This window comes from Triturus cristatus, chromosome 9, assembly GCF_964204655.1.
Source record: "Triturus cristatus chromosome 9, aTriCri1.1, whole genome shotgun sequence".
NCBI classification, from domain to species: Eukaryota; Metazoa; Chordata; class Amphibia; order Caudata; family Salamandridae; genus Triturus; species Triturus cristatus.
The window spans coordinates 148,052,215-148,068,841 of NC_140592.1; the positions used below are offsets into that span (position 1 = coordinate 148,052,215).

A 16,627-nucleotide genomic window follows, 5' to 3' on the forward strand; every position below is an offset into this window, starting at 1 on the left:
AGCACAGGCTCAGAAACGCGTCAGGCTTTAAATCGAGACATGAGGGCTGCAGACCGGCATGCGGTGATGTCTTTTACCCGCTTGGAATCGTAGAGCTGCTGGATGAGTGCAACCTTGCCTGTGGGCACGTTGGAGCTTTATTTACACGCGACAGCCCAGCCGCGAAGGTTTGCACCACCCCGAGAACAATGGGGGTCACGGGGGACGAAATTTGCCAAGCCTCTTTAGTGAAGCAGCAGCCGAGGGATTTATGGACACCTGCATCCCGGGGCCCATCCAGGGCTTTGAAATGGCAGAATGAGACTTGGATCTTTATATATATATATATATATACCAAAGTTCCAGTAGACGTGCTCTCAGGGTACATTACACGCAACCCAGATTTGTTGCTTCAAACTGTTTAATTACACAACACGCTTCGGCTGACATGTAAATAAACCACCACTCGGGTGTTTAAAATTGCAAGGTGACAGAGAAAGAGAACTCATGGGGAACATAACAACCACCAGTTAGGAACTCACATAACTTACAGAGATTTTTCCCCTGTGGTCACTGCAAGGCATGTAGGAACAGTTGTTTGCGCAAAGATCTGTCCAGGGGGAAAATAAGTAAACCCATTTCCCAGTTCCTCACGTGCAGCACCACTTTTTTTATTTACATCATTGAATGCCCTTGCAAGTTGTGGTACATAGGAAGTACCACACTAATGGCCAAAAAAAGAATACTGTAACACATGAGGGTGATTGCCAACAAGGACCCCCGTTATCCAGTAGCATGTCAATTTCAAGACAAACATTTCTCTGACGCATCACAACTCAGCTATTTTGCCATCAAACAGATCACTAGTGATTTGAGGGGTTGGTGACAGGGTTCTCGAACTCAGAAGGAAGGAGTCGAAATATATCATTGATTTCCATACCAAAATCCAGGGGGGTTTAAACCAGGAGGAGGAACTAGCAATCCACTTAAGGAATTCATAGATAATGATCCTACTGTCCTATCCCTCCTCTATCCATTGATGTTTTTCCATCCTCAGCATTGAAAACTTGTAAAGTTGTACTTAATGATTGATTGCAATCATAAGTAGGTATCACGCTGTTTTTATGCATTCTTTATGCATTTTAGTGTCAATCTCTTTTTCTTGAGTTTCTTTTACAGGCGGAAAGGAAGGGACCCACTCTCACATCACTCACCGGCACGCGCTCCCTACCCTTTTCTTCGATGTCACCCCTGGGATGTCTTTTCAGATAAGATTGTGTTTGCATGGTGGTTTTTGATTTCATAATAAAGGGATCCTTGTGTACATTACCACAGTCATAGCTGAGACACGACTGGGCACTTGCCCATCACTTTTTCTTCTTTTCTTTTTCACCCTGGAATGCATACAGATAGCGTTCCGGATCTTGTGTTTATTACAGGTAGACTATTTTGCCAGCGCATTTGATGGACAGGCCTTTGGGCACCCGATGGGAGTTCATAGAGAGACTTGACTAGACACCATTGCCTTTACTCATATTGTCTCACTTATCTACCGGCTTATCTACCCGTTTAGGCTGGTCATTGGTGTGCGCATTGGCACGTTACCGTGAATTTACTCAGTTGCATTAAGAATGAACATTCATCCATGACCTTTGAACCAGTATTTTGTTTTTGGCTATATGAATCAATGTATTTTACTTTTTGTATTTCGCTTGACCTGATTTATTGATTTTGAACAATTGTTTTTTGAACAGCATGTATTTTGCTTCTACTGTGTCAGACTAAGTACACATTCCAATATGGCCAATATGTTATGTTCCCCATGAGTCCTCTTTCTCTGTCACCTTGCAATTTTAAATACACACGAGTGGTGGTTTCATTACAGTTTCAAGGAACGAATCTGGGTTGCGTGTAATGTACCCTGAGAGCGCGTCTACTGGAACTTTGGTATAGTGATGTCAGCTGGTGCGCTCTGCCGGCATACGCGCCACTTCTCTTGGGTCCTTGGCTTCCAGAAAGAGCAACAAGTAAATGAATATATATGTTAATTCGCATAGTTTTTTTTTTAACTCAACTACAGCCTGAACTGCTGTACGGAATAACACCACATTTGGCAGAAAGTTAGCTCTTTGTCCAGAAAGCGTGCTTTTTGTGATTTGATGTAAATCCATTCAGTAGTTTTAGAGATATTAAACAAAACCAAGGGGTATATGTACAAGAATTGCCACTAAGCAAAGTTAGCATTGCTTAGCAGCAATTTTCTTACTGTCCTGTATCGCCAAAGCTGTCGCCATGTTAGAGATGTATTTACAGTACATCGCTAAATGGCGGATCAACTGGCGGTGGTGATTATTTCCGCAAAAACTAACGTCACGGTGATAAAAAATTTGCCGCTAACGTGAAAAAAGTGATGGTCAGCCAAGTAGCGGCCAGAAAACTCATTTTAGGCAGCAGCATGTCACTTTTTTAACGTTTTGCTGGAAAAATAAACCACAAAAAACCCACAAAATACAAAAAAAAAAAAAAACCCTGGAAGCAAAATCTAGCAGGCTGGACCCAGTTTAGCAGGCGATAACAACCCTCCTAAGACCTCTAACAGCCAGGATGAACAGCCAGAGTCCCTGGGGAAGAGGAAGATAAGATTCAGTCAGCAGGAAAATGAGATCCTGATTGGGAGGAGACGGAGAATCAACCCCATCTCTTCGTCAGCTCCAGGGTGTCATTGGGGACCAAAGATGCAATTTGGCAGTCCATTGTCAGCAAGGTGAACACAGTAGCCGAAATCAAGAGGGCAGTGACAGACTGCAAGAAGCGCTGACATGATGCCAAGAGCAAGACTTAGCAGAAACTGGCCAACAATCGACACGAAGCACTGCAGACCGGAGGTGAGAGTCCAGCGCCACAGGAGAAGCTAGATGCCTTGGAAGAGCAGGTGTCCACAGTCATCTGTGAGGAGTCGGTGGTTGGTGTTGAGGGACAGCATAGTGCTGACTATGACAAGCTACATCAGCAACAGGGTAAGTAACAACCAGGTACATGGGGGTGGGGGAGGAATGTTGCTTCTGTCTTTCTAAATACGTCTCAGTGCCCACCCACACTGTGTACAGATCAAATTCCAGATACTTAGGTACTTGAGGGTACATTCACATGTCTCTTGAGCTGTTGTCATAATCAACAAATACATCCAAAGACACATAATGGTGCTGTACGTGACTTGTAATCCAGCACACATGCATATATATATATAATGACAATTGACCACTCATGTGTCTCCTAACTCTGGGCTATATTAACAAGCAAAGGGGCATATTCACCAGAGAAGTGGTGGAGCGTGGCGTTAGGCTCCTTGGCTTAACACCACGATCCGCCACTTCTGAAATGCTTCACCATATTTACAACAATATGATACAGCCCTGAGTTTCACCCTGCGCTGGCGCAAACATTAATAACCTAGCGCCAATGCAGGCACCCTTGCACCATAGTGCAAGGGTGTCTGCGTTGAGGGGAAGGTTCTCAATGTGCAGGAAGGTCTCCCTTCCTGGACATAAACAACCAATGGCCTTTTGCTGTACCTATGTGTGCTGCACAATGCAGTACACATGGAAACAGTAAAAACATGGAGAAATAAAGCATTTCTCATTGATTATCCTGTTTAAGACCATGTTTTCCCTGGCCTTAATTTTGGCATTGACTCCCATTTACACTGCACTTGTAAATATGAGGCTTTGTCCCCAAACAATTGGGTTTGAGGTGAAAGTCCTCCTGCAAAACCCATTGGCCTCCCCTTCTCCGCTAATTACAGCGTGAAAGGGTGCCTCATATATGAGGCAGTGTTAAGCTACGTTCAGTGGCTTAACAGGGCATTGAAAATAAAAGAAAGCACATATTGCCACATGAACGTCATCCAAAGTGACGTTTCTGTGGTGTTGATGGCTTGTAAATATTCACCAAAGTCACTGAGTGTTGAGTCAGCCCACTTAGCTCAACTCAGCCCTCTGCCACTTTTGAAACGCAGCACTGCACCGTATGTATAACAGTATGGCTCAGTCCTATGTGTGCACTGGTGATCTATGTAGTCACGTAGCGCAAAAGCAGGCACTCATGCACAATGGTGCAAGAGTGTCTGCGTGGGGGCTAGCCAGCTATATTTGTTGAATGGGCATACCGAAATTCCATTCCTCAATGTAATGTAGTGAATACGTCTGAGCACCACTTCATAGAAGTGGCTGAGCACTGTGTCAAGCCAAGAAGACTAACACTGCTTTACGTTACAGGTTTGTACAAATGACCCCAGGTACCTAATGAAAGTGTGCCTCCCTTACAATGTCTTGCCAATCCACATCAAGTGGGTCAGCACTGCCTTATAAATATTGTGAAGCATGCTTTCCCTCAGTAAACCAAACGTTGATGGTCCTGTTGCAATAGTGCCTTGGAAATATGCCACAAGCAATTGTAATGGCTTACCTGCTGCTTTTAAGTGTTCAGCTGAATGAAGCACACATAACCACATCTAAAAATGTTTGAGAGCACTTATTAAAGTAGGCTTACCCATGTTGCCCACATCAAAAGCTGCACTGCTCTTGAAAGCACCTTGTGTCAATGATGTGCACATAACATTTTGTCAAAAATTGACACACTGGAGGGCCAAGGTGCTGTTTACCTTTGAGTACAAGGGATATGCATTTCAAAGTACAATGTAAGGACTCAGCATCGTAGGAATGAGTACCCTAAAATCACAACATGCCTGTTCTGTTTGCAATGCTCCTAGAACCTCACATTCACTGTTACGTGCATGGCAAGTGAAGTTTGAGAATGGGCCTCATTCACAGTGTGGCATTAATGCATGCCATTTGGCTACACGTTTCCTTGGCATTATTGATCAAAATGCAGTCATCCACATTAAAGTATCTTCTTGTTTTGTTCAGTTAGCAGTCTGTCATTGTCATCATGTACCTGGATTTGTAGGTCCAAGACACATTGACATGCATGGAAACTGGCCCTCAGGTAAATTTAACAATAGCAGTGAACAAATGCAGAGCTATTGATGTCTATAAACATCCCTCCAGTAACAAATGCATCCAATGTCCTTGAGCACAACAGTATTTATCATCCATGTGCCCATCCCTGTGAGATCCAAGAAAGGCCTGCAGTGCCACAACGCACCAACCTTTGAAGCGTGCTTCAAAGTCCAATGTCCTCTTGCTTGCATAATTTAAACATTGGCACTGCACCAAAGCTCAAGGGTGTCTGGATAGAGGGAATGATTGTCAATGAAGAGGAAGGCGTCCCTCCCTGCGCATCAACATCCATCAATGTGACTTGCCAAACTTGATCACATAGATACTTCTCAGAGTAGGGGAATTTAAGCACATATACTTTTCATCTCAACGTGGACATCACTGTATCCCTGATCTCAAGTGCATGAGTGTCCTCTTCATGCCACACTACTAAATAGGTGGCAGTGCCAACATCAATGGGGGTGCAGTCTAATCTCAACCTCAAAACCTAGTGACTACCACCCATATGCAAACCTTACTGAGTAAGGGAGACTCATCCACAATGCAGAGTGAAAAGTAGATAAATACTGCATTGTCAATAAGGTGAACCAATCAGCACCACAGGAAGGTATAAACAGATGATGTAAGAGGTGCAGCAGGGGCCTATAAATATGCCCCTCACTGTTGGCATACAGGGAAACTGTTCTAATCTATGAACAACTTAAATACAACATTATGGATGTTGTATATTGCTTAACCAAGCTGCAGGTAATAGGTGTACCATGTAAGAATAGAAAATGGAAAGTGTCATGCACTCTGATTGTCAACTGCAAAAATGCATGCCCAAAGTGGACATATACATACAACTTATCTGCCCTTTACATTGCAGAGGAAGAAACATCACCTCCTTTTCAGCAGCTTGTCCCACACTTCAATGATGTAGATGAAAAAGAGGTCACAACCATCGACCAGGACACCCTCCAAGAGCTGCTTGACTCCATAGGCAAGCCATTTTCGGTAGCGGGGAGATCCAGCAGCATCATGGACTCTCCACCTGCCATGCAAAACATCCAGCAGGCACCACCTAGCACCGCAGCTGTCAACCTGGACTCTGAGGACCCACAGTTACATTTTCAACATAGTGTGGTAGGAGTCCAGCGTGATATGGCAGACCAGGTGCGGTGGGGTTAAAGAGCCTGGCAGCCAATCTGGATTGGATCCGTGGGTTTTCTCAGTCCCATTAGGGACCACCTAGAAGCCATCAGAGGTGCCCACAGTCCGATCCATTCTCTCCAGCATTCCATGGGTGACATCGCTGGAGTCCTTACTCAGAGACAAGAACCACTTTCCTTTCAAAGTGGCATCAGCGATGTTGCCAAACAGTTGGGGAGAATGCGTAAGATCATGGAGAACATGGAGTGGAAACAGGATTTACACTTTGCTGCCATGGCTGCCTACCACTGAGACGTTGCTGGAGTCCTGCAAGCCCTGCAGCTCATCATCACTGCAGTACTGCCTCATCTGTTGGTACAGATGAATGCTGCTGCACCTACACCATCCACCTCTTCTGCCCCTGATGTGTCTGTGCCTCCCAGTGCTGCCGCAAATCCACCATCACCCTCACAGGAGGAACATGACACATCAGAGGAGGAAAATGTGGAAGAAACAACATTCTTAAGGAGAAGGCAGCAGTAGCATTCATCAGTGTCAAATGTCTTGTTTCTGCTTAGCCTTTTGCTTACCATCATGCCTTGGAACATCATCTGTCACTGTCCTCAGTTTGACTCTTCTACATTCACCTTGGACTTTTAATTGACTGTCAATGTGGCCATTGATCCTCAATGACACTGTAATCAGCCTCCTGACTGAACTTTCCTTATTCTTCAACAAGTCTCTGGATATGTTCCTCTCAAAGGACTCTAACTGGCCCTCCACAGGCTATGTACACACTGTGGTGGTCGTTGACAAAAGAATTGGGCCAGTCTGTTTACTCCTGAAATGCACTTGTAAGTGAAAGCATTGAAGATACAGAGATGTGTGTTGCCTGTGACCATTCAAGTTTAGACGTGTCATCAATGACTAAGCAGTGTAGCCAGCACAAATATTCCAGAGTGCCCTTCCAAACATTTGGTCTGCTGAGCCTGTGTCCCTGATAGGCAGTGAGATGACCGGACACGTGTGAATTAGCCAATCCCTCAGATCTCCAAGACAACATTGTTGCTGCAACTTTACTTTTTCCTATGTTCAGGATGGGTATAGGGACTTGGAAAAATACTCAAGTGAGTGTCAAGCCGAATAGAGTTGTTCAACCTTGCTTTGCAACAAGGCATACTTTGAACCTATACTTATTGGGTTTCATGCTATGACACATGTACAGATAGATCGCTCTACATATTCCCTAAAATGATGAAGCAATCTTGCTGTAAGAAGAGGAATGGCGTAGGATTGATCATGTTCAAATATGTTTCTGTGTAAAATTCTAGTGCCGTTGTGATGGAATGATAATTTAAACAAGAAGGTTATGCTGTTCCTCTGAAATGATAGACAAAACACAGGAAATTATGAACCAACCTGACCGCTGAGGCTCAAAGTTGGGAATCCATTGTATTGGATTATAATGCCCTCACACACCCTGTCGGGTGTCATGCTTCATCATCGGGCTGCTCCTCGTCGGGTCGGTTGTGCAATACCCGACGGGTTCCCTATAGTAGGGGCACTTTAGCGGAGATCTTTTTCTAACAGCCGTTAGGTGAAGTGCGGGTGGGAGGCCTCGTGTGTGTAGATGTGTATTAATGTTGGAAGTGAATGTAAAATAGGGTTGGGAGTACCTAAGAAAACAACTTTAATCAAGGGGTCTCCTACCCTAAGTAAAAACAAAACTATAAGGCGCAACACAGCTACACATTCATGAGTCACGCTGGATACATCTACTAGAAACATCTGAATAAATGTAGGTCACAAATCTGAGGATTGGAAGGCAACAGGGCATATTTTTCTGGAAGTCTCGGAGTGCGTTGTTAGCCTGCTCAGCATCAATCTGTGCTATGCCACTATGGAAATGCAGGGCAGCAGCATCTCAACATTATATTTTTTTCACACTGCATTTCCACTTGTGCTGGTGTAAAACTCTGCATGCTAGCGCCAATGCAGGCACCTGTACACAATAGTGCAAGGGTGTCTGAATTGAGCAGAAGATTGTTTATGTGATGGAAGGCTCACCTTCATGCACATCAACATTCAAGCGCCTTTAGCTGTTTCCATGTGTGCCGCATAATGCAGTACACATCTGAACAAGAAAAATGATGAGAAAATGATCACTTCACATTCCTGCGTATGTTTGAGAACATGTCCATGGTCTTACCTATTACACACAGTCCCATATTCACGCTGCCCTTGTGGAAATGGTTCTTCTTACGAAAGAATGTGGTTAGCGGTGTTACATTGCCCACCCCTTTCACCCTAAATGTAGTGTGTAACGGTGTCTAAAGCATGAGTTGGCATTAAGCCAAGTTAAGTGGCTTAACACTGGCTTGTGACTAAGGCTAAGCCAGTCTCGCTAATACTATGTTGTGCAAGGTAACGTTGCGGTGGCAACAGGGGCATTGAAATTTTCATCAACATGGCAAAGATTCACTAGTTCTGAAGCAAAATGGTAAATCAGTTCTGGAACATATTTTGGTGACTTAACTATGTTTTACGGTTGTATTGATTCATTCAAACAAGTTCTAATTTTGTCACATGTCAATGAAAACTGTTGCTCCAATGAACTGTCCATCAGTGACAGCCAGCTCAGGGCTAGGTGTACATGGATTCCATGTCTGGTCATACCAATAGGAGGGAGAAAGAAGAGCATATGGTCCACTCAGCTTCTTTTCTCGAATATCAAAAAATCAGGTGGAGAGTGGATCGCTTGTCCTGAAAGAACCAGGGTTTTTAGCATTCGTATCGTGTACCGATAAAATAACCCTCATTCACGTTATCAGGTAGAAAGAAGCGGTATATCTTGATTCTCCGCTCTGTTGTTATCAACGTGACAGCATCATCATTGGGTTAGTAAAGTGCTTCCTCCACCCGGAGGTTGTCCCACTGGTTATTTCAGTAGTGATCTCATAGATTAGTGATAGTGTATGGTGTAGTGACTTGAAAAGAAAAATTATAAAAATCTCGTACAGTCAGTGCATTCTTTTATTCAGACTGGGTTCGAGATAGTTAAAAGGTCTTGGTGTGCACAGGAAAACTAGTTATGGTCTAATGCACTGTGGGGTGTCCATAAAAAAGGTTGACATGCTTCAGCCCTTTGTGTTGCTCCAAAGGGTCAGACGGGCTTTCTTCAGTACCTAGCAAGGTGAGAGGCCCTCTATTAAAAGGGTCTCCAGTGAAAGAGGTAAAAAAATTGATCCACCTGTATTCGTTCATTTAGAACCTTAAATCTCAGGATTCGGGGCTACATCGGGTCTTGGGGGAGCCGTCACCGCTCTCTGTGGCAGTGTTGCACGACTAGTGCTGGCTCTTCCTCTCGTGACCCGGTACCATTAGTGCATTAGACCATAACTAGTGTTCCTGTGCACACCAAGACCTTTTAATTATCTCGAACCCAGTCTGAATAAAAGAATGCACTGACTGTACGAGATTTTTATAATTTTTTCTTTTCACGGCACTTCACCATACACTATCACTAATCTCTGAGATCACTACTGAAATAACCAGTGGGACAACCTTCGGGTGGAGGAAACACTTTACTAACCCAATGATGATGCTGTCACGTTGATAACAACAGAGCGGAGAATCAAGAGATACCGCTTCTTTCTACCTGATAACGTGAATGAGGGTTATTTTATCGGTACACGATACGAATACTAAAAACCCTGGTTCTTTCAGGACAAGCGATCCACTCTCCACCTGATTTTTTGGTCATAGCCTTCAACAACATGCCTCAAATGTTTCCTCTTCAGTATGTACACTGTGAAACCCACCTGCATTGGCTGAAGTGACATACATATTTTGCATTCATTGCCTCAGTAAAAGTGTTACCGTAAGTTCACAAGATTCAATGGCTAAATTAGTCAATACAGACTAACCCAATCAAATTTCATGTTCTGTGGCCATGTAACACAAACCAAAGATGCCATGTACACATGATACTATACCAAGAAAGCATATTTACTTTGTGAATTGGATGACAATCCACACATGATATCACAATATGTGTTGGCCCATTGTGTGACAGTTCCATATAGCATTGATCTTGGCCTGAGTACCCACAGCCACACTTCCAACAAAATATGAAACGTAGTGACACAGTGGATACCATGGGAGCAAACATCATATAAAAATGATTGTACATAGGCACACTTTATAAAGAATAATGTGGGGTATTGTCTATCCAATTATTTTAACAATATTCTCCAACATGTTGCAAATGCATTTCATCAGCAAATGTGCCATGATAAGGGGTAAACACAATGGGGTATATTCACAAGAACGTGTGATAACTACCGCAAGTGTAGCGTAACGGAACTTTCAATATCGCAGCCCATCGCGGGAAAATACCCTGTGACTACATGGGATTCACAACAAGGCAGTAGCATGCGATAGTCACCAGATAACGTGCCAAATGTCCGCGTCAAAATCAAAGCCACGCCGCATAAATGCAATACGCGAACGCAAAAAACATGCGATGAGGCCAACCGCGGTACAAAAAGTTGCAAAAACCAGCCACAGGCCTGCAAATCCCATGCATCTGACAGAACAATGTACCATAAAAACCACAGAAAAAATACACCAATAACTATCCAAAGTGCGTAGCAACATGAATGCACCCTGACACAGAGCAGGGGCCAACCCGAACCCCACAACCCCTACAGACTACCAGCAAGGAACAACGGGGCCAAGGAGGCCAAGGAGAAGAGAGAGAGGAAGACGGGGTGCAGACTGCAAAAAAACATGACAAGCATCATGGAGGTGACAGAACACTACCAGCAACTGACCCACAAGCAGACCACCTGGATTGCAGGCGGAGTGCTGAGGAGGCCAATAGGCGCTGGCATTAAGTGACTACCTAAACCAGGCACAAACCCGCTGCCAACAGGAAGGCAGCAACGGCGACAGGAGGTGGCAGTGCAGTGCCACAGGATGAGCTGGAGGAAACCCAGGCCACAGTCATCAGTGCGAAGACTCTGCAAGGAGCAGGGAGTACGTAAACAGCTTGAGAGGACCTGACACAACATCAACAGGGAGTGCAACGAACAGGGACTGGGGGGACGAGGGGAGATGGGCACAGTGGCACACATGCATCTCCCCTACACATTGCAGAGGGGAACACTACACCTCCAGCAGAGCACAGAAGACAACACTTCTGCGATGCCGGAGAGGAGCACCACACCTTCGACACCGATGCCCTACAACAGCCCATGGATATCCAACGCAACCCACCACCAGGACCCGGGCAGCCAAGTCACTCAGAAGAGAACACAGAGCCACCAACAGAACACACTGCAGGAAGCACTCACAAGCACAGCTGGCTCACAACACCTCACACACCCACACATGGCACCCCAATGCCATGTCTCAGCACGCCAAAAGGAGGTGGCCCAACAGGACTGGGGGGGGCAACACATTGAATGCTAAACAGAACACATATGTAGGTATCTATCGCCCTCAGGGACCACCCACACCCCACAAAGGAGACCCACACTGTCATAGAGACACATGCAGATGCACATTCACAGTACAGACCCACACCCAAGGTTGCACAAATAGCAGTCACACAGCCATGTTGGCTCTGCGTACGATGGCCCTCGACACTTCCCTTACTATTAGAGTGGGTGACGACATAGCCACATGTCCAAGCTCCAAACGGCTGCCCACGGTGACATGTCTGCATCCGATGTACACAGCACAATGTTACATCCTAGGGCCCAGGGACACACGTAGATATAATGTAGAACTGGCAACGGGCACGTGCGCCCGGCCCCTTTATTGGCAGGGCCACATGTATAGTGACGCCTGTGCTGGATGTGTGTGAGGTGAGTGTAAGCCAGTCCGCATGGAATGGTTGGTGCTGGCAAGCACTTGAACATTGGACACTAGTGCAACGGAAACAGAAGACACATGCATAACAGGGTCAACTGCTGAGCAGCATGGAGTGAGCCGTAGAAAGTCCAGGGGACATCCAACATGCAAACAGAAGTGTCCGTGAGTTGCAGTGCACTGGGTTTGGGGCACTAGAGATGAGCGTGCTCATGTGCTGAAAAAGTCTCGGATGCAGATGCAGTGGGGTGTGTTACACCTGCATCATCTTCTCCATCAACGTCCCAGAGCTCCCACACTGTATGTGGTGACATTGCTGCGTAACCTCTACACGAAACAAAACTCAATCTGTAACGGACAATGGCTTGCGGTGCACTAAGTCACTGGCACCTGGAATGCTGAGCAGGGGATCAGGCCGATGATGGCAACCACGACAGGTCTGAGCAACTCTGTAAGTCAGTCAGGACCACCGCTTCGACTCTGGCAGATGGGGGTTGGAGGTGGTCCTTGCGGTGGTGGCGTGTGCCCCCTGGGGTGATGCGATGTTCTGGCTGGTCATGACTACATTCAATGTGTGAACCCTGGTGGGACACAGTTGGGGCCGGAGGCTGCGTACAGCATTGGGCCACAGAGACATGGCTTTGATGACCCCAAGGCCAACGCTTCAGGGGCCATCCTATTTCTCGGAAGGGGTCCCGGACCGGACCAGCACAGAGTTAGTGGCCCTGGACGCACTGCGGCCGGCATAGGCACCCAGCCACGAGACATTGACTTGCGGTGCAGTCAGATGGGCCATGCGACCTGAGTGGGTCCTCATCAATGTCCGATGTGTATGTTGCAGAGTGTTTCGGGGGACAGTGGAAGCTGTCCTCCAGGGCATGATGCGGAAAGTCTGATGTCATCTGGAAGCCTCAAATTGAGGAGTGGAAAGCGCAAACCCCGTTTACACCAACAACTCGGTATCAGCTACAGGCGGATGAAAACTAGCCCCTAGACCATAGACTCAAAGACCACAAATGTACAACCAGTGAGTGTCCATGAATGTCGGGGAACAGACTTAGTGGCACAGGTGCTGAGAGGGTGTGCAGACTGCGATGCTGGCGGTACACTGATATGAACTCCATCATTGCTAAATCAAGACTCTGTGACCTACTGGCCCACAGTGTAGGCCGGAGCCAGCGCTCAGCAGTGGTCCACAGCCATGTGTCGATGGCTCTCAAGGCACAGAGTTAGTGACACAAGGGCAGTTGTCGGTAGTGTTCGCTCACCTCCGTAACGATGATCCTGTTCCCTCCAGACTGCAACCCGTCATCCTCTTACGCATCTCCGTGCGTGCGATAAAATGCATTCTGTCTTTGAATGACCGATGTTCAGTACCAAATGTGTGACCTAGCTGGTCGTGGTGTCGACCTGAGTCAGTAGTCAGCACTGGCCATTCACCGAGTGTCACCGGCATAGGTTGGATGGCCCCACCGTCCTGCGTAGTTCAGGTTCAGTGGCACCACGTGTTCGGTCACCTCCGTGACTGTGACCCGGCTTTCATCCGGACTGAGCCACATCTTCCTCTTACTCCTCTCCGTGCGACCACTGGTGTGGACTCTGTCACTCGTGATTTGCGACTAGGTGCTGGATGTGGGACCTACTGGTTCGCAGGGTAGTCCTGGTCCCCCATCCACGTGTCGCCGGCTGGCGTTGTACAGGGTTAGTGGCACCACATGTCGCCGGCTGGCATTGACCAGGGTTGGTGGCACCACGTGGTGCCGGCTGGCGTTGAACAGGGTTAGTGGCACCACGTGGCGCTGGCTGGCGTTGAACAGGGTTAGTGGCACCACGTGTCGCAAGAAGCTCATATGGAACTATGCCTCACTGATCGGGGTGGGTCTGGTGCTGTGGCCGCTGGCCCAGAATTGGGGTCACTGCCATTCATGAATCTGGACACATTTTCGCACATGTGACCAACTGGGCCGAAGAGTTGTCCAAAGGCAGCAGTAGAGTATGTCAACGTGAAAGAAATGAAGCAGGCCTGTGTCGTGGAGGCCATGATGGACTGAGGAGGCTGCCAAGGTCGCAACCCTCAGTCTTGTAGCTTGCGCAGGCACATGGTGGGCCCTCCTTGACACACGCCGGTGTTGGCAGGTGATCAGTGAGGCCTGGCTGCGCAGGGGAGGCCCTGACGGGTTCTCTGTCCAGCGTGCTGGGGCCTGGCAGGTGCACAGCATCGCAGGCAACTCCGCTCATGAGGATGGCGTCGGCCTCGTGGCGGGGTGAGAAGCGCCGTCCTGGCAGAGATGTAGTGCGTTCCGGAAGAGGGCCACGCCCAGGGATACGTGCTTTTTATTCACACCCCTATGCTGACGTGGCGTACGCCGGGCCATACCACTCCGGTGACGCTTGGGGGGGCGTAGCAGGCATCATTCCCGCAAGATCCCCCAGTGGCTGGGGTGACATGGTTGCGTCCACTGCTCACTAGACTCCATACACCAGAGGTGTGTGTCACCATGGATATGGTTGTTCTGCATACTGTGATCTGTCCAGCACATCTCCACTACTCTTGGCTTTGTGTACTTTTCCAGTCATGGTTCTACTGCATCCTTCCCACATGCCTGGTTGCCACCTCTCCCCACATTTGGATGCTTTGTGGCTGAGTTGCCATGCCGTTGATGGGACATGTACAGGGCTTGCCCAGGTTAGAATTGTTGGTTGTTCTGTCGTGTCTGGTGGGTTGGCATGTTGTTGTGCATGTTGGTAGTGATTTTGTGATGTGTGCATTGCCAGAGATGTGAGTTGCATGGTTGTGGAGTTGAGTTGAGTAGGGTGTCCAATAGAAACTTGCCAAGGGGCTGTGTATTTCCATTGTTGGCATCCTGGGTAGGCTGGTTGCTGATTGACCTTCGGAGGGTGAAGGAATCATGCACACTGGCTGTGTATTTGGACGCAACATTGTTGGTGGTTCCACGGTGTTCTGATGTTGCCTGCACATTGATGTGAGACGTGTGCTTCCTGTTGCAGTGATTGTGTGCTGTGTCACCAGGGGGCACAGGTGGGACATGTGTGCTGTGGATTGCCTCAACACGTGCTTGCATCCTGCTATGGCGTATGGTCCTTGCTTGGTCTCCAGGGGATCCTGCGCATTGTGTTGGATGTATGGGGACCAGGGTGATGTCCAGGACAGGTGTGGGGGACTTGGACGTGACTGGCTGTGAGACTCCTCCAACTCTGGCGGGTGTTGTTTGGGGGGTGCCAGGGGCCAACAGGTGCAGCCAATCCAGCAGCTTGGTGTGGGGTGGGATGTTGGTTGTCCGCTATGTTGGTGCCGTAGGCCTGTTAGGCGAGGATGGTCAGGATGCGTAGGATGGTTGTCCCTTTCAGCCTGTAGTGGACGGTGACATTATCAGATGTTGGGTCTATGAGGCTGGTGGGTTTCCTGGGGGTCCGCTGTCTTTGTCTGCGCTGCCTCTGTGGTTGTCTGGGGGGGGGTGTTCCAGGTGTGGGGTGGGGTCCTGGGGTAGTGTTGGTGGGTGTTGTGGCTCTCTTGGGTGTCCGGGCCGCATGATTAGTGGCTCTGTGACATCTGTTGCCCTTCCGATGTGGCCCTGGGCTGTGCTCCCTTTTGTGGTGATGGCTGCCGTCCGACTTAACACCAGGTCAGAGCAGGTGTAGATTTCCTGGTGCTAACGTGCCTCATCACCTGTTTTGTGTTTTTATCGCCGATCTGTCTGGTTGTTGAGAATGGTGAGGTGTGGTGTGGTCGCGGCTTTTGCCACGGGAATGCCCACTCTGCATCTCATTAGCGATAGTTGCTGTGATCCTCTGTGGCGATGTTTTTTGCGGCTGCTATCGCGGGTAAACTGGTGCTGTGGGCTGTTTACACCAGCTTGTGAATGGGGAGGTAAATTTATCACGACTTTGGCTGCGATGAAGTGCTGTTAATTCGGCGATAGCTCCTTGTGAATATGGCCCAATATCATTTACAACAGAGTCCACTTGCAATGAACAGCACCAAAGCTGGTCTCCTTGCACAATTCTGACAGAGTGCATAAAAGTTTTGGATGCTGCCTAATATGCTCTATGACAGAGAAAAACTATGAAATAAGTGGTATAGTTGCTAGTACAGTGCAGGGATGGATTGAAGGAACGGAGGATGTGCAACCTAAAGTCAAGAAGGCTAATGCTGTTCTCCATCAGTAACTGAGGAATATGTGCATAACTCTCAACTTGATGCTGCCTCATCACACTAGAGGTGAGGTGCATGCGATGCACAGCCAGACTGTGTTCAACAACATACAGGACCAATAACCTAAAATATTTCTGTCATCACAAAACAACCACAATGTATGAGCAAGGCACTCACCAGTGACGTGTGGTTTCATGAAGGCATTGACATCTCCCTGAGTGATCAATGGTCTTCCAGCTGTGACAAATGATGGTAAAAAAATATTCCGTATTACACATTACTTTTCACACGTCTCATGAACATAATTAAAGTCATCTATATGCAAATTTAAGAACTGTAACAGTTATGTCTCTGTTCACGTTGCATACGTGAATGGATGTGCTCTGCCTGTCTGACACAAAAACACGTGACTATAGCAGCCTTGTTGACTACAAGACAATCCTGCTAG

General features: G+C 47.4%; 1 long non-coding RNA gene across 1 annotated transcript in view; it reads right to left on the reverse strand.

Annotated features, from left to right (window-relative positions):
- Window positions 1–16,419, reverse strand: part of LOC146797541 (uncharacterized) — a 177,268-nt gene extending 160,849 nt beyond the window's left edge. Inside the window, exon 1 of the long non-coding RNA XR_014968502.1 lies at window positions 16,357–16,419. This is a non-coding gene — a long non-coding RNA (uncharacterized LOC146797541). The remainder of the gene's footprint in view (window positions 1–16,356) is intronic.
- Window positions 16,420–16,627: the final 208 nt, after the last annotated feature.